This window comes from Poecilia formosa, unplaced genomic scaffold (genome assembly GCF_000485575.1).
Source record: "Poecilia formosa unplaced genomic scaffold, Poecilia_formosa-5.1.2 Scaffold290, whole genome shotgun sequence".
NCBI lineage: Eukaryota > Metazoa > Chordata > Actinopteri > Cyprinodontiformes > Poeciliidae > Poecilia > Poecilia formosa.
Genome location: NW_006800229.1, coordinates 690,644 through 709,876, shown reverse-complemented (window position 1 = coordinate 709,876; position 19,233 = coordinate 690,644). Strand labels below are relative to the sequence as shown.

Below are 19,233 nucleotides of genomic sequence, written 5' to 3'. Positions count from 1 at the left end.
CTGAAATCTCTCTCTCCCACTCATTCAACAGCTCAAGAAAGCTGAGATGACAGTTTGAAATACATTAGTTGATTTTGTCTGTAGAAATACAACATATCCATCCTGTGGCTTCATAACAAAACAAAAAAAAAACACTCAAAATGGCATTATGAATGTCTCAACTCTGTACGAATGATTAGGTCCATTTTTGATGTAGAAAGATATATTTTGGTCGAGACTGAAAAACTAGTGAGTGATTATCAAAGCTCAAGTAACCATGAAAGGAATCTTAGTTGCTTTATCAACTATTCGACAGATTTCCAAACACCTTTTGACAGAAACTGATGATCAGCATGATTGGCCGTGCTTTGCACAAGCATCTTCAAATAAGAAGATTTAAAGGGTGAGAATATTCTGGGACAAAAATGAACTCTTTAGGAAGTGAGCCTAAGGCATGAACATACCCTGGCCGTTCATGCTCAAAAACGCTTTAATATTTCAGAACTAAAAGAAAAGAAATTGCTTTCTTCCACAGTGATGTAAAAGGCTTAAAGCAGAACGTGTTAATTCAAACACGTAAACTTTATTTTAAAAAGTAAAGACACCTCATACCTAAATGATAGACACACAATATACAAACTACAATCCTTGACATAAATGTCTCCATTTAGATTTCCGGACCACGGTCCATTTGTCGCATTTCTTCCCCTTTCCTCCAGCCCAGCTAAAGGCCACCAGTACCATAAAATCCTCCAAAAAAGCAAAAATTGAACAAATATGTAGGGAGGCCAGTACAGGGATGTAAGTTAGACTTAGCATTTGATTGACACTTATGCAGTCATGTCAAGTTTGAAACACACACAGCTGTGACTCCTATGAATTTTTAACTGATAGTTAGAAAATCTAGTAGTTAGATTTTCCAACTTACAGTGGAGCTCTAGTATTTGAAGGGGAAATGGTATCCCAACTACCAGAGAAGAAATCCAAGAAAACTTGATAACCCCTCTAATTTAATTTCCCTTTGGGATGAATAAAGAATTTTTGAATTTGAATTTGATCAACGTTTATGAATGCATACTTTAATAGTTCAAAAACAAAATATACCTTAAAATATCTTAGTGTATTGCCACTGAAGCTAAACCTGTGGTCTTCCTTTGCACCGCTCTTGAGGGTCTAGCTAATCAGAGTCAAGGAAACTTAAAGATGCTCCTGGATTGGCAGTCTAGCAAACGGCAGCAAATATTATGTCATCATTCATTGCAGTTAGTTATTTTAGCTTCTCAAGCTGCATTTGTTTTATGTTTTATACATGCTCTAAGAAGAAATCCACAAACTGGCAAATATTCAGAGAATAATTTGCAGTTACTTTCCACTGAAAAATCCACAAATATGGATCTGAATAGATGGGGGTCATGCCCTGCGACAGACTGGCGACCTGTCCAGGGTGAACCCGCCTCTCGCCCGGAACGTTAGCTGGAGATCGGCACCAGCAACCCTCCTTACCCCACTAAGGGACAAGGGTGTAAAGAAAATGGATGGATGGATGGATGGATGGATAGATAGATGGGGGTCAACTGTAAGCCTGTGAACTTGGTCATCATATGTGCTGATCAGCATGAAAACAAGACCAAAGTGTTAAGCTGTATTTTTAGCCACTGTACACCTCTGTTGTCTTTTTAAAATCACGTTTTCCATCCGCTGACTAATGCATCTTTCCTATCAATCTTATTATGTACTTCTGGTGTCTCAAGAACTGATCCTCCAGGGTTGTTGCTCAGCAACTTTTAGATGTGTCCCTGAATCATATTGTGAAATTGCCTCCGCAGCATGCAATCCGTTTCTAGAGTCCTACTAATGACCTAATTATTTGATTCAGGTGTGCTGATGCAGGATGCTGAGATCTAAAAGTTGCAGGACAACAGAAATTGAGAGCTGCAGCTTCACTGTTTCTTTGTATCGTCTCCTGCACCCTAAGAACCTCAGCAATCACAGCTGGAGCATAATAGAAATCCAGGTGAGAAGGTAATTGCTTAAGACCTTTGATCAATAACCTATCTTTATCTTCAAATGGGACAAGCCTAAATTCTCTTTAACACAGGACCAGGGTTGTTCATTACACACAGCTTACTTGTCACTGTGAATAATGACCCAACAGGACAGGAACACCAGCAGTGTTGTCAAAGACCTGACCCCAAACATTGTTCATTAATGTGACGACTGCTCAGACAACCCAGGCTGCTAGATAGACATGATTTTTGCATAATCTTTTATCTATTCTGGTTTATGAAGAAAATGTTTAACTTTGACAGTAGCTCTGTGAGATTTGCTGTAACAGAACTGATTTTAATGTAGGAAAGAATAAACTAAAACAAACATATTTGTGCTTTGCTCTTGTCTCTTCTAAAAAGTCCCTAGAGCTTTCAATTAATATTTAAAAATGTAAAAAGTACCTCTTATGATGAAAAATGTTTAAAGACAGAGTAAGTACCATTTCACTAGGAAAAGTAGAGGCAGCATCATCGCTTCGTTTGGTGCTGTCAACATTAATCTTTTTTTTCTCAATTGTTTCTAAGTCTGAAAAAAATATTTCAAATTAACTTTATTACATGCAGCGTTGATTCATTAATCTCTGTTACTGAACCCACTTGTTGCTTTCAGCCCAAATGTTAAATTGGAAAAGAAACTACTAATTCTAATAAGGAGTTTACATTAATCTTTTTCATACTTTTAAAGCTTTTTTGTTTGTTTTTTTTGTTTTGTTTTGTTTTTCCATGTTTTCCAGGGTGGAATTAATATAAATAATTACTACAGGGATTTTTAGAAGAAGAATGATGCATTTAACTTTCAATTTACTGCAGTTTAGTTTTCTCTAATCCATACAACTACACATCCTGTACAGACTCAAATATACACACACATACATTCCCATTTGCACATATATTGCAAGCAGTAGTGAAACAATACTAGGTTTTGATTTCCATTATCAGATTTCATTTAACTTGTTACTCTACTGGCACACATAGGCTTAAAAGTTTTCTCCACAGATTTCCCAGTAGGGTAGAGATCAAAGCTGCCCTTGAATCTTTATATTAAGTGATTTAGCCACTTTAAATAACTTTACTATTTGAACCACCAAATGTGCGTAAGTTTTGAACAGTTCACTATTTCTATGACATTGAATACTAAATTCGTGGGTAATGGCTCTGTCTTTATTATTCCTTTCAAATTGTGTAATCTATCACCATAGATTATGCATGATGATACCACCTCCATATGTTGTTTTAAGGTTAAAAAGCCTCTCTTCAATAAATATTTCTCGTCACCAAAGCCAAACAAGTCGACCTTTTTGTCCTCCAGGTCTTGAGACGTGGCATAAGAAGTTCCAATGTGGCCATTCAGAAATGTCTGACAATTTTGAAAGTAGAAGAAGCTTTACAAAGTTGGTTCACCATTATATTTTTGAAATATTTGCAGTTTCTGGCTTATTCTTATTCATCTTCAGGTACAAAATATCAGGAAAAATGTATTTTATGTTAAGTGAGACTTTGAAGTCTTGAAAAGTGCAGAGTCAATGTCAACATAATAGGGCTTCTGCGCACAGCTGACAGCGTCAAACTGCTTTGTTTTCTACTTCATTTTGTAAAAGATCAGCATTAAAATCCAGAGGTGGGTTTGTTGTTGCAAAAAAACAAACATCAAAAGTAGATAAAGCTGTCACTTGATGGTTGAACTGTAAACAAACTGATTACATAAACTGTAGCTTTGTGAAAGCAAACGGCAATCAAGTCTCCACCGTATCAAATTACAGCAATTAGACATTAGCATGTGGTTTGCAGAACATAAATATCTGACTTAAAGGGGACTACAAAATCTTGAATTTTTAGGCTAGATCTGATGGAATTTCATCCAGTGTTTTAAGTGCTGTACATAGCATTTATTGATTGCTAGGATGGTTTTAAGGAGCGGTTTTACAGGAAGATCAGTGGAATAATTTCTGATTACTTCAGCATACCAAGACATTTTCATTCTCCCAACTTTGTTGGATCAGTTTGAGGGGGGAACCCCTGCCTAATCTTGTCTGCACTATGCAGACACTGTCTGCGCTGATGAAGATTCACTTTGCTTTGAAGTGGTTCCAACAACAGGATGGTTTGACCTGTACTTATAAGTACAGTTTCATTCAGTTTTTTTTTTTTGTTTTTTGTTTTTTTGACTACTTGGCAGCACTCACAGTATGTAAAACACATTGAACTTTGTTCCCCAAATGGTTAGGTGAGCAATCAATATGGAGAATGGAATAAAACAATAGTCCAAAAAGTCCTGATGAAGCAGCATACTGAACATCATACACTCCTTATTCTGATAAACAAATACTTGACAAAACTCTATTTTGTATATTTTACAGAACTCTAAAACTAAATTTCAAGGGTGTGTCCTAGTCGTTCCGTATAGTCTAGTATCTTTCTATGTGTAATGCAGCCCATGTAAAATCACTGGCAATGACTTATCTGGTCATTAGCTGGTATAAAAACAAACTTACTCCAGTATATTGTCTTTAATATGCTGATGTAGAAATGGTTCAGTAAGTAGACAGGTCTTCAGTTGCATGGCGATGGATTTTATTTCACACTGTAGCAATTATCAGAACAACAAATTCATGAGAAAACCTTAGCCCAATTGTTTAAATCCCAGTTGATCTTTAGACACAGCCTCCTTTATAAACTTCTCCACAATACATTCACATTGCCATATCTGCCATTCCCCATCTTACAGGTCTTAATGTGTTTACATATTTTGCTCAGAATATTTTTCAAGTACACCAAGAGGCCTCATGCACCAGAGAATAGCTTTTCTTTTGTACCTACTTTTACATGTGTCAAGTGAAGTTTTTATGTTTTTTTTTTCCAACTTATTTTTGTTCTTCATCTACCCTCTGTTAACACATCAGTATGTGCATCCTGCAACTATGCTCTTGACAGGCATTCAAATGAAAATTATTGTTATCAAAGGCATCGAAAGAGAGGAAAAAAGACCTGACATAATTTTTACTTGTCGTGTTTACAAATATAATACTATTTATATCTTATCAGATCTAAATTCGGACAACCGGAGTGCAGAGAATTTGCCTGAATAAGCAAGCCTCTCACAAATATCTCTTATCTTTTGACTCTACATAATTTAATATTCAGTTATTGACAACAGCAATAAATACTTGCCGACTTGACGAAACTAACATATTTTTAGGTTTTTTGGAACTGCGTAAAATTTTAAAAATATATATTTTTTGTACATTTCAGTGGGGAAAAAATTCCCCCACTAAGAAAAAATATGTAATTATTTTATTGCAAAATCATCAATCAGAACAATTTCTTGAATTGCTATTTCCAACTTTTGTCTCCAATTCTGTTATCTTACTTGCCCAATAACTAAAACACCAAACATGCAGAATGTATACTGAACTTTTGCCACAAAACCTTGAGTCTGTGAAGCTGTGTTGAAGAAAAGTGAAAAGTTATTGTCCAGGTGCACACACACACGCAAGTTCAGTGAAAATAGAAAAAGCAGATGGGATGTCTTACTCTGTATTCATTTGCTCATATTCTCATTTACACGTTTCAGACAACAACACGTTGTCACCTGAGGTGTAAACACATCTCAGAGGCATATCATATGAGCTGTGACATCTGCCCTATTGCTGTAAAATACTCACTCACAAGGTGTTGTTTAGGAGTATACATGCTGATTACCTTAAGACATATCTATTCACAACACCTATGTTTATGGGGAGAAAAAAAGAAACTAGAAAGGAAATAGAGCTACATAAACGTATTTCTTCAAACTAGACAAATGCAAGAGGAATGTCCCTGAAATGTTGTAATTAAAAATAGATATAAACCCAAAGTGATTATTTATAATTTGAAATGTTAGAACAGAAATTATCATTATAAATATATACTTTTGTAATTCAAAACATGCTCAGATTGAATCTTTCGCAAAAGTAGGGCAAATACTTTTAGTAATTCAAAGAAGTCTCCAATATTGGTTTATTTAAGATGTTTAATGTGCTGTTCTGTTACTTCTATGAAAATGTTCAAACCCGTGTTGTCACAGTATAAACAGAAGGAAACTTTAGTGGTTTTATTGGGATTTTCTTGCAATAGATCAACAAAAAGTAGCACATATTTGTGATAGAAGTTAATAAAATGAGACATGGTTTTCAAAACTTGATCAATATCAATAGATATTACATCCGATAGATAGGATAGGATATTCATTAATTTTACTGAACTCCATCCCAGAACCACACAGCATTCTAGGATGTAGGCAAAGGAAAGACTTTAGCCGCTCAACCTCTGAGGGCCAGCTAAGCTAGGTTGGTGTCATCAACTAACTCACTGACTCTTTGGTCACTTAGCAACTCTCTCACTCTTTGGTTACCTAGCAACAATCTGTTATGTAACTTGCACAGCAACAGATTATTGCTTAAAAATAAAAAAGAGTGTTGTGGAGAGAAAGGGCTAAATTAATACAGCAGCTCAAGAGGAAACTGAACAAAACAGGAAAGGTGAGATCACCAGTTTGGCTGTATTTCAATTATTCAAGAAAAAAAATCTGTCAATAATTATCAATATCAACTGATATGAAACAGTTACATCATGAGACGTTTATATCCTCCACCCTTAGGTGTACTATAGTTATCATGTTTTGCTCATTGTGTCCTTCCCTCCATTATTCTCTTGCACAAATCTCTCCATTCTTTCTTTGTGTCCTTCCTTCTGTTGCTCCATTGGAAGATTTATTCTTATGTGTCCTGAATGTACATCTTCACCATGTCTACCTTCCTTTCTGTTCCTGTCCTTCACATCATCGTTCTTTTGTGTATTTCATTTGTTCCTTTCTCTTTTGCATCCTTCCTTTCATTCCTCAATTTCTACAATAATTTCTTTAAACCCTTCAGTCCTTCCCTTGTCCATTTGCCTCCTACTGTCCTTCCTTCTTTATGTCCTCCTGCCCTCCATTTGTTCTGCTCTTGTTCACTTCCTTTCATTTTCATGTCCTTCATTTGTTAAAGTGAATGTGAATGAGACTTCTGAAAAGTCTTGTTGTGTTTAATGTCAATCAATAGATTAATCACATACAAAGCATGAATGCCAAGCACATGTGTCACGCAGTTTGCAACTCCTATCTATCCAAGGACCCCCTCCACAGACAGAAAATTACCAATAAAAGGCAGAGTCTATTCATCTCTCTTGGATGCAGAGCAGCCAAGTCATGGCCTTCCTTGCAGCTTGCCAGCTTGTATAAATCATACCAGGTTTATTACAACTAATCTATACCTCAGAATCAACCCACTGGGTTCCTGTCCATTGCTGACGATAAGCCTCAGTGGGTTTTCTTATCTGTCTGATAAAGTACTTTATTTTTTTGGAAACATTGAGCTTTTTATTTTTTTCCAACAAATCTCAGAAGGCCTTTATATATTCGATAGTAAAAAAAAAAAAAAGCATGTTTGAACAAAATGTTCATCTCAGATTGCTTCCTTATATCCCTGTGTTTCTTCTAAAGAGAAATGCAATTCATGCTGAGAAGACCGTGGCTGGGTATGAGAGGGTCCAATCTAGAGGGGGAAAAAAAGCCGTATTTTGATTGAGCATTTTTGTACATTTTCAAACAATGTTAAAAGCTGAACAGAAAGCCAAGATGAGCAGCCTCCTGGGGGCGGAAGGGGGAGGCATGTTTGTTTTCTACAAATTACCACTGGGAGCTCAAAAATAAATTTTGTGAGATACTCACTGGGACTACACATTTAAACAGACCAGAATGCAGAATATGTAATTTGCAAAAGAGAAAGCCCCGATCATGGATTTTTTTTTTTCAATGAAATCTTATCAAAAAGGGAAATTATATCTATTTCTAATTGCATCACTTTAGCCGAGATCAAATATAAGATATCTGTTCTTCCAGGAAATAGTTCCCCTATAAAGCAAAGATCATGTTAACATAGAGTAGAAAGGCTCAATGCAGGACTCCAAAAGTAAAATGGAAAGAAAGCAGATTATGACTAAACCTTTGGTCTGCAATGCTGAGTCTGCGATTTGGAGTCATCCCATCCTCCTGGGACATAGTAAAAAAAACCTAATAAAGTATATGGATGAAGTATTCATTTCTGTTCTCAGACGAACATCAACCAGGAATACGACCTGCACTAAAACAAGAAAAACCAAAGACCAGTATTGTCAAAGTAGTACATCGAGCCAACTACCACTAAGCCTATAGGCTTTTTAGCAGTGGGGAGCTTCTTCTGACACAAACCCCACCAAAAAAAAATAACATTGTGATGTGACTTTGACATTATTGATTGTGTTAGCGGTTTCATAGCAGTCATTAAAAGTGGCGCTCCATGCTGCTTTGACCTAAGGAAACCTTTGATCTGCTTTCCTTGCATCATGCTTGGGTTATGTTACTAAAGAGGACCTTGACTCGTCTCCATTTGATCTGATGTTTGGTCAACCTCTGCATGTCTCTGAACAGTTTTTGCCTGAGGTCCACTCACCACATTTTACTCCACATGTCCAGCATATTTTACCCTAGGGGGGCTCTTTACATTCCCGGTACTGGACACCAGTGTTTGCCCAATCATTTGTCCCAAAAAGCTTATAGATTTTTAAAATGTTTTGTTCAGACAGAACACCACCACTAAAAATATGTAGAACAAATATCCTTTTTGGCACTTTCCATTACTCTGTTGTATTGTACTCTGGTGATCTCAGTTGAAGTTGAGTAGACTAGGTGATCAAACCTAGCTCCTTTGTCATTGTTTTTACTCATCTACAATTGATTTAAGAAATGGCATGCCATTTCAGTCCATCTCATCACCCCATTTCAAGAACATACAATATTTGATGTTCCTGCACAACTGTTGCGAAATCCAGAAGTAAGCTAGATCTCCCTGGTGAGTTACAGCTTGATACAGCCTGCAGGCTCAAACGAAAAACAAGCAGCACTAAACATAGGTCTGTTGTAAAATTTTAGATTGTTATCACAGTGTTGTATTCTGCTAATATAAACAGCTAAAATCATCTAAAACAGGTACTGGCTAGCGTTTTAGCCGTTATCCTCCCTGAAGACTTATTTCCTTTCCAAAAAGTTCTCAGAGATGTAACATTTGCCTAGTACAGATTAGAGACCTATTACAGAAGAAGTGATTTTTGAGAACCTTACTTCCAAACATCCACCCTGTGTCTTTAATCTTGAATGGATGTTGTCTTACAAGTTAAGAGCAAACCATTTGTTATTGTGCTGACTCTTCTAATGGATGTTTAAAGAGTCTTTCTCTCTCTATCTGCAGCTCTCTCTCCCTATTGCTAACCAGAATATTATTATTAAATGAAAACATTTTTGGAAGTGTGTTTTTTTTTAGGATTCTGAAGCAGCTATCAAACAATTCAACACAATGAACAATTTTGCCTGAAAGTGACACATTAAAGTTACCAGAGAATCGGTTACATAATGGGATAATATTTTGCAGCTTTGCACTTTTGCCTGGCACAATTTACATTTTTGACATTTCCTCAGCTAAAGATGATTTATGGTGAAACACAAACTGCTAAAATATTTCATCGCTAGTCAGCCGAGTCCCCCATAAGTTGTCCTTTTTATCTCTGTTCATTCAATAGCTTTATTCTCTCCCTTACATATATTCTCCGTCTGCAGAAAAATATGAAATGTCCTTTTTTTGTAATCTCTCCATTCTAGTTGTTGTTGTTGTTGTTGTTGTTCTGGGATTAAAACCACTGCAAATCACAGCAGCTTTAAACCAGGACACACTCAGCCACCTCGGTGCACGCAATGTAGCAACACAGACGTAGCTTTGGTCACAGAATAGTGACAGCAGAGCATCCATCCTGCAATGTGAGTTTTATAATGTTTGCTTGAAGACATTTGGGGAAAACTTAAGCTTGAGCTGCATGTGGTAGAAAATTGCACCTTGATGTCACTGCTCTGAGTAGCACTTAGATCAACCCTCCAGCTAAAATTTCCACCCAAAAAATTTACTTCCTCCTTTGCCTACTACAATGGACTGGCTGACTGCCAGTCCAAAACGGCACAGAAAATCAGCATCAAAACTCAAAATCAATTTCAATGGGAAAAATTCTAGATTGAGCACTGAAGGGAGATCAGAATAGAGCAAATTGCACAGGAGGGCAATTATTGGCTACATTTAAACACATTTTAAAGTGTTTTTAGTGACACTATGTTTTTATTTGCTTACCTTTTGTTTACTGAAGCTGGAACGCTTACTGGACTGTGGGTCGAAGGCACAGATTTGTTTTGTTAATGAGTCCCCGCTGATGCATTTAAGACATGACAGGCACTGTCATGCTTTCAGTCACACGAGGAGCCAACAGCTCGGTGCCAGAAGCAGACGACTGCCTGAAAGCTGGCAGAGGCTCCAGGTTGCAAAGCAGATGCCTGGAGATAACAAACGGATCCCATCAAAATCAGAATAACAAGACCTGAAATAGCTGGAGGAATAAATTCAGCGCAGTTTCTGTGTTTAATGAGTTGAAATAACATTGTAAGCATAAATACTGTGGTACATAGGTTTTGGTCATGATTCTCCAGTTTTTTCATTAGATTTGCTAATTAGCGTTTTTTTTTGTTTGTTTGTTTTTTTCTTTTGCTGTGCTCCTGTTTTATGTTCAAGAATATGTTTACTCTTGTCTTTGGTTTTCTGGTTCACTTTGAATTACTTAGATGTATCAAATTATATTTACATCAAATTACAACACTACTATTTTTTCATAATAATAAACAGGCATCCTTTTTTCCAGTCATGCCCATCAGTTTGTTGGTTTATTGGCTCGCTTTGTTCTCCTCCACTTCTGTTGTTTCACGCTGCCAGATGTGCCTGATCTCTGTCCATTGCTTTTAGTTTTTCTCCTCCCCCTTTTTTGTTGAATTCATGTTTTATTCCTACACTTCTGAATTGACTTTTTCTGTGCCCTGTTCGGTGTATTGACATAAATATATTTCAGTGTTTTGAGTTCCGATTTTCTCATGATAGAAAGCAAATATTATGATTGCATTTTCACTATTTGCTGCCATTTCTAGGGATGGGTTAGTATTTTCTAACCCATCCCTTTTTTGTATTGGGGATCATCTTATAATTCTGAAAAAAAATCCTTCTTGTGACAACAATTTTGACAAACTCCATTTAGTTATGACTGTTTAATTTGGATTGTATATTTTACTCTTTTCTGCACTGCTGGTATCATGAGAGGATCAATCCCTTTTAATAAAGTCAAATATATGATTAAACACAGTTACTGTGTGCAGTTTAATGATACAAATCCCAGTTCCATGTATACCTAATGTCCTGATAAAGCCTATTTCTGCCAGGACTCTGGATTTTTGGATTTGGTTTTGCTTTTCATCTTATTTATCATTATGTTTTAGTTCACTTTAGGTTAGCCCTTCATGGACATTTTAGTTTTATTATTTGAGGTATTTATTGTGGTTAGAACTGTCTTGTTCTTGCTTTCCTTATTTTCAGCCATTCATAGTGTTTCTAGTTAGGAATATTTTTCAGTTGCACTAGGTTCAGTTATTCTTTGAGTCTGTCTAGATTTCTTTAGTGATTACAGTTAGATTATTTTTATTTAATTCTGGTTGTTCCTTATTTCAGCCCCCTGTACTGTTTCTAGTTAAGTTTATTTCTTAGTTGTTTCGTCACCCAAGGTTCAGTTATTCTTATGTCTGAGTCTATATATACCTTCCTGTAGTAATACTAGTTAGGTTATTTCTTTGTTTAGTCATTCTAGTTACTCTAGCTGTATTTTCCTTAGTTCTTATTATTGTTAGATCAGCATTATTTCTGTTTAGGTTTGGTTGTGGTTTCCCTCGTGTTTATCAGGTTTTCTTTAGTACTAGAAGTATTTTCAGAACCCCAGAATATATTAGCCTCTTTAAGCCACCTTCTCCCTGCCCCTCAGCTAGCTCCTGTGCCAACTACTCACCTGCAATCAGTGATCTCATCTAGCGAGGTCCATTGTTCCAGTTGCTACGTCTTTCTCAGTCACAACTCGCCAGTCTGTCTCATCACTTTGTTTTTGTTTTCTCTGTTATTTACTATCTGTTTCTCTATGATCCCCTGCAGTCTTCAGTTCTGATTTGTTTTTTGGATTCTTTGCGCTCCCCTGGATTGTTCATTTGGAAGTTTTGTTCCTCTTCTTCTTTTTTTTTATTTTTTATATTAAATTTTCAACTCCACCCTCCATCTCCAGCCTGTTGCATTTTGGGTCCACACCTCAACTACAATCATGACAATTTCATAATTGGCAACTGTGTCTGTGTCTAGAAAGTCAGCAAAGAAGGTGTAAATATGTTTTAGTGTCACCTTTATCAATATTACATTAAAATGCCAGAACATATTTTGATAAATACTAAAAGAGGCTTTGCCAAACTTTTAACATTAACAGTTTATCCTCTCATTCTTCACTCTATATTTGCAGTTCTCATTTTAAACACGAGATGTCGCCTTAGAGACAAATTGCCTCTGTTCAACAATTAATAGCAGAAGAAGAAATATAGCGGAAATGCGTGTTTCATGCAACTCAGTTGAATCATTTACATTTAACCTTGCTAATTAGGTTTAGTAACGTCTGTGATAAATATGCTTGGAAAACAAATGTGCCTTTAGTTTATACTCTGATTTACTTTCTGATATTTTATCTTTCTGTCTTTTGCAGAACATGCCAAAAGGTTTCAAAATGGGGATGTGTAAGATCAGCTGAGATCATCCAAGCAGAAAAATGAGAGGCATTCATTTCCCCATCAGGGTCTCATCACCAAAACAAAATACTCTGATACCCTTGAATACTCTTGATTTAGAATTATGCTTCTAAGTCTGCAGACTTGTTTCCAACTTGGGATCTGGGTCTCTGATGTGACAGTCACATGGTGAGTGTAGATCATTCAAGCAAATGAATAAGGATGTAAAGTGGAGAAATGACTGACTGTCATCACCTCATGCACAGTACGAATCTGTTCTCTCAGTGAAATCAACTCTGCCACATCCGATCGTTCAAGATTGATCCAATGTGACTCCACACAGTCAGCTGGGTTTCTTTAGATAACTAGTTCCATAATAAACAACTTGATTGCATTGTATTACAGGATGAAATTAGAATGGATGAGGTTAAAGCTGCCTATTATCTTCATGAGTTTAATTATAGTTTCTGTATAAATTGGACCTGTCTGTCTTGTAAAGTGACTTGAGATGGCATTCGTTGTGAATTGTGTTGTTCCAACACAACGTTGTGTTACTTTACTCCCTTTTTAAAGTTTCTGTGACACGGTGCAGTAAATGTTTATTGTGCAGTTATGGTGGTGAATTAGACCTAAATTCAGACAGTATTGTGTTGCTTGTCCTATCAGTGAGCACCACTTTTGCTGTATTTAAAAACCTTTCAAAATTAGGCAACAGAACAAGCCTGGCACAAAGTAAGTCCATGAAGCTAACAAAAGCAAGCATGCAATCTACATTAGCTCTCATGTCACACATTCATTTTTGCATTTACATTTTATTTCTCCATTTCCTCACCCTTGACAAACATCTCTCATAAATAAAGATTTAACTTTTGTTTCTTCTACCTCCCTGTTGTCAGAGGTCTACATTTGAGAGGAACTGAGAGAAGTTCTTATAGAGAAGAAATCATAATGACCTTATGTAAGGCCTCCCAAAAGACCGGATTTCAGGTTTATACTCGAATTTTAACTCAGCCGAACAACCATGTTACTGCAGGTGATTACATGTGCTGAGGCAGCTGGCTGTATCAGTCTCACTCCACTGAGATAAGTCATTCTATTGTTATTTCTTAAACAAAAGGAGGAGGAATATGTGATGGAAAAGACTCTTTCTAGGGAGATAATATCTCTTAAAGCCACAGAGGAATAACTGCTGGATAAAGAAAATGAGCGGAGCTGAAAAGGGACAATGCCTGTCTTGAAAGTCCAAAGAAAGCATAATATGCCAGGTGGTGAATATGTGATTAGACCATTCATTTTCAAGCACGTCTCCAGTGCTACTGCTGCCATGAGTCAAACTTTGAAAGAACAAATCACAGTGTGGATGCTGCCAATTAAATGTGTCTTTATCTCTCAGAAGTTAGAGTTACTTACCCTCCTATGCTCTATTTTTTAATCATTTTGTATTTCTACTCTCCTAAGAAAATCATCCATTTTCAGATTGACCCAATCAAAAGGTCAAGGGCAGACAGTCTGACATAGAGTGCTTAAAGAAAACCATTAAAACCATTGTTTTGTGTTATAAGCCATGTAGGAGACAAAGCCAGAATGGGGTAAAGGGCGTTGGGGCCAGATGACATAAAAATTTGTTACTGTTAAAGGCATACCCAAAAAGAGCTGGAAACAGTGAAATGTGGTTCTAAAAAGTATTGAATTGGCTGAAACATGAACAAATGTACCCTATGTAGGCTACTAATAAAATCACTTTTTAAAGCTATAGGTTTCAAATTTAGATTTTTTTTTAAATTTGTGTTTATTTGTAAAAAAAAAATAAAATAAATAATAAATAATAATAATAACATACTATTCCTGCCACTTCACCATTTTAGTCCATACAACAATTTCTCTTGGAATATCACTTAATATCCCAACGAATCACATTAGCTACTCTAAAGTAGTATGTTGTAAATTGGATTTATTGATAACGGAAAAAAAGGTCATAAAAAATAATGACTACAATCTCGCATCTCGGTCAGTTTTCCAGCCCACTGATGCAATTACTCCAGCTCAGTAGGTGGCAGTAATGCACCTAAAATGTCTTTGCCTTCTGCAAAGAAGACGCACATGCAGTGCTACTGTACTTTTGGCCGTATTCATGTCTATGCTTTTAGCCTACTGTATCACTTCACAGCAAATATGCACCTCCAAACATAGACGAGAGACATTACCTACTAGAATCTTGGCACAGTTTCATAGCCAAAACATGCAAGTCTACATCTAATGTGTGTGTTTACATCAACATATGTTTATTCTGTGTTTCAGCTCCCTGCTAAAATGTATCTAAATTAAAAGAAAAAAAAAACTATTGCTACTGCACCACCTATTGGTATTTGACAAAATTGAAGTTAGAATTAAATTAATCCTGATTTTTTTCATTACAAAATCTCTGAATAATGTTTTTTTTTTTCACTGCACAGCATGACTAATTGTTTTGCATGCCTTAAATCCACTCACGGATTTAAGGCATGCAAAACAGTCATATTAGCCATTAATCTTAAAAATATATGTGAAACTTATTTGCTGTGTTTGCAGACTAGTGAGAGATATTAAAAAAATAATAATAATATTTGAGATATTGAGAGAACATGTACGCTTTATGTGGAAACCAAGTTCCAGTTAATATCAGTGAATGAATAAAAACAAATCTAATATAATGTAAAGCTACTATTGTTACACAGGGAGTCTGTTCTGGATGCACAACAAAGAGCCCAAGACTGAACAGTTCCCCTTAAGTCACACTTTGAAAGGAGCTTCCTGCCAGTAATACATGAGAGAGTGCAAAGAGCCACTTCAACTTGTTTAAAAGCCAGTGGCTACTTGTGATTTTCACATCCATTCTCATGTCTTTTCACATTATTACCGCCGTAAACATTCATAAATAAACATCAAGTGAAGTGAAGAAAGGCTTCACCTGATGGGAATTTTTCACACAAAAGAAGTACAAAAAAAAACATTTCACCAACTTAAAACGAAAAGTGAAAGGGTAAAAACTTTAAGTCGATTCTGACAACAGGGCTAAACAAAGAGGAAGATGGGATTTTTTTTTTTAAATGATGGGATGTTAAAAATTCATCACTGCTGACAGCTTTACTGTAAGTCTGAAGAGAAACAATTGCAAATTCTCTAAAATTCAATGTAAATCTCTATGCAGTAAGCTCATCTATATATTGCATTATAGTTTCCAAGTACTGGAGCACCATTTCTTAAAGTAAGTGTCAAGAGAAATTTGTCCTCAAACACGTTACATTTTTTCTTCAGTCAGTTCTGAACATGTTTTTTTTTTCTCAATTTGAGCTCTGCACTGAAAACCATTGTTAACTTGAGAAGCAATTAGCCTCCCTTGACACTTGTTATTCTTAACAATAAATCACTTCTTCCGTCATTAAATGTAAAAAGCTTCCATGTAACTGCTGTTGTAAACCCATAATATTGTTGAAAGAAAGTGCATGAGGAGCTGCTATGACTTTAATGAATCAGAATGACAAGTGAGCAATTGCTTGCATGAATTCCAGGACAACAGATCCCACATTGGGTAGAGAAAGCTAGCTGGTGCATCCAGCTCACACCTGCGCATACCAATTATTCCACAGACTCTGGCACTGACTGAACACCACAGCCCAGGACCAAAAAAAGCAGCAAGAAGATGTGGGGATATGCTAGAAAACAAAGGAGAAAAAGACAAATTGTTTTTCCATTTCAACTGAGCGAGCACAGTGAGATATTTATCAGCAAATTATTAAGTTAAACTTTCACAAATTCCTGCCAAAAAATTCTTTTGACTAGGGACCCACATGCACCAAACAAATAAATCCAAAATTGAGGCACTGCAACCTTTGAAGGCCACATTTGAGGGCGATTGCATCACAGCGTTGGGATGAAGGCTAACTAAATTGGAAGGCTCCTCCTAGTGCAATCCATAAATGTATCCTCCTTCTTTCCCCCTGATTTTAGGGGCGTGTCTGGTGTATCCTCTGCAGTCCACCCTATGCAGAGAGTTATTGCAGGCTGAATTGGAGAGTTTTGTTTTTGTGACAACGGCAGATAAAGTGAAGTAGGCTACAGCCACAGTAAGTATATTAAAATCTGGGGGTTGTTAATGGCTTAGAAAGGTTACATTGTTTGGCTTCTGTCATTTGTCTTTGTCTTAAGAGTAAACATGAACCTTCAAAGGAAATCAAGCTTGACATTATGGGTATTAGGTTTTTGATACTTCTCAATATTGCTTTGATGGTTTAAAGATGATCAAGAAAATCACTCTTTGATGTCCTAATATCCTAATCTGGTCTGTCTGAAGATTGACACATCTGACTCATTGCCATTACTGATGGTAAAAATGCTGCCATGAGAATAGGAGATAAAAAGATAAGGATTCACCTCTAAAATTCTTGTGTTTTTCCTCTCACCACTCTCCCTGCAGCAGTCATTCTGTCCCCATAGCCGCCCAGAAGAAGCTTCAAGCCAACCATAAATAATTCATCACCTAAAATGGACACAATGAATACCAATTCTTTCATATTGCCTCGCGCCATCATCAAGGCCGCTCAACCTGAGGTCACTGCCATTATTGGGCGCGATATGTCTGCAATATTAAGCTGTAACTGTGGACTGTTGACACCAAGACTTGCAGGAAACTTCTTGAAAATGCTTCTTTCATATTAAGTGACCCCTGTTGGAGAATCCTGTAACGAGTCTGCGGTGCTGGAGGTAAGCAAGCTGGCAGTAAATGGATTAGCTGATGGAGTATGTTTTTAAAGCTCTAGGCTCTCCGGCGAGGTAAATTGGAGGTCATTACTGGTACAAACGGAAAATCAGAATCATGCCACTGCAAAAATATACCCAACATGTGCGATGGGATGTCATTGTTAAGCCTATTAGGATTTGTGTGTGTGTTTGAACACTAGCAAACGGCATAAGGGATGCCCAAGGCAAAGAAAAATGCTGGAAATTCCCAAGAGCTGCTGGAGGGGTTGAACCAAACCTCTGTGTATTTATTTGCAAGTTTCATCCACAGACTACTGTAGATTTTACACAAAACTGTTTAAACAAAGCAGCAGGGAACAAAGTGAAACATTTTGTTAATTGTATCTTTTTGCAACTCTCAAACAAGAACAACCTGGTTCGTTGGAATAAAAACAAGAAAAACAATGATGAGAATGCTGCTTTCTCTAATTAGTAATGCCAATGGCTTGCAAAATAAGAAATAATCATTAAAAAGTCAACAGATTCATGACACACCATATTACTTTGTTTTCTAACACCTTTTCACATTCTTTTAGTAATGTTTCTTTTATTTCCACAAAGTCACTGTCACTGTCTTTGCAGAATTGCCTGGTAATGTTTCATGCATGTTGTCTAAGACTGGAGAACCAGGGGAAGCCCACACTGACAGTAATATCATGGGACTGACCTTGCTGCAGAGAGCACCACTGCTTGGTCTCTGAGAGCGGCGAGAGGAAACGCTGGGAGCACCATGGCAGCTTCCAATATAAAAACCTACTTTTTAAATAAAACATTGCTTTTTAAATATTTACAACAGTCAAATCCCCTTGCAATGCCAGACGCATTTCCCGATATGCAACTTGCCAGGAATAATTAGATAACAACTTTAGGGCTCCGTTTTGTATAATGTGAACAGGAAAATATAAGAATTCATTTCAGGCAGATAGGATTTAGTCCACTCACACGTAAATTATTTGCAAGACAAAATATGACTTTTGGCAAATGCAGTCCTGATGATTACAAAGAAAAACAATAAAGAAAAAAGTTCAGTGACCAATTTATGTCTGCTGTGGACAAAAACTATCTATTTCATGCTCAAAACATTTTCTTTCCTCCTGTAAACCCTTAATAACTCGTATAAATGCTGTGGTTTTGACCTAGTGTAAATTTCTGATAAATTTATTTCAGGCTTTATCTTTCCTGCTAATAAGATATTCCTAACTTTATTCACAGATTCTCTGCTAACTTCTTTTGGAGACAAAGTATTCAACATCCAGGAGACTGAAAACCAAGGTCTGTCAACTATTGGTAAGCAAAAATAAGTTTGGTACATTAAAACAGACACAAAACCACAAGAATATCCCATGAGTAGTGGACACTGTTGTCAATTTCTTCTTTGACATTTTCCCACACACTACTCTACTCTGTGCAGATAAGTACAGAGTCTTGGCCCTGTATCAAGTTGTCTCACTGGGGAGAGAAGGAAGGTGTCAACAAAGATACCTGTTAATCCAAAAGTCATTGGTCAGCTGTTTATATAGTTGCAGATTGTCCTCGGTGAAAATATTTATATATGCAGTCCATGATGTCTTTACACTAGTCAGTTTGTCTTATCACAACGAATTCTGTTTCACATTCAGACGGATTCAAAACTTCCCCAGCCTCACAGAGGGAAACATTGTTTTTATAGTGGTAGTTTAATAAAAACAGAAAAGAAATAGAGAC

General features: G+C 36.5%; 1 long non-coding RNA gene across 2 annotated transcripts; it reads left to right on the top strand.

Annotated features, from left to right (window-relative positions):
* Positions 1–1,863: 1,863 nt before the first annotated feature.
* LOC107838650 (uncharacterized) lies at positions 1,864–18,816 on the top strand. Of its 2 annotated transcripts, none has more exons than XR_001664727.1 (3): positions 1,864–1,993; positions 16,741–16,856; positions 18,742–18,816. It is a non-coding gene; the product is annotated as an uncharacterized LOC107838650 (long non-coding RNA). The 2 variants fall into 2 exon arrangements; XR_001664726.1 differs by lacking the exon at positions 18,742–18,816 and adding an exon at positions 17,207–17,686.
* Positions 18,817–19,233: the final 417 nt, after the last annotated feature.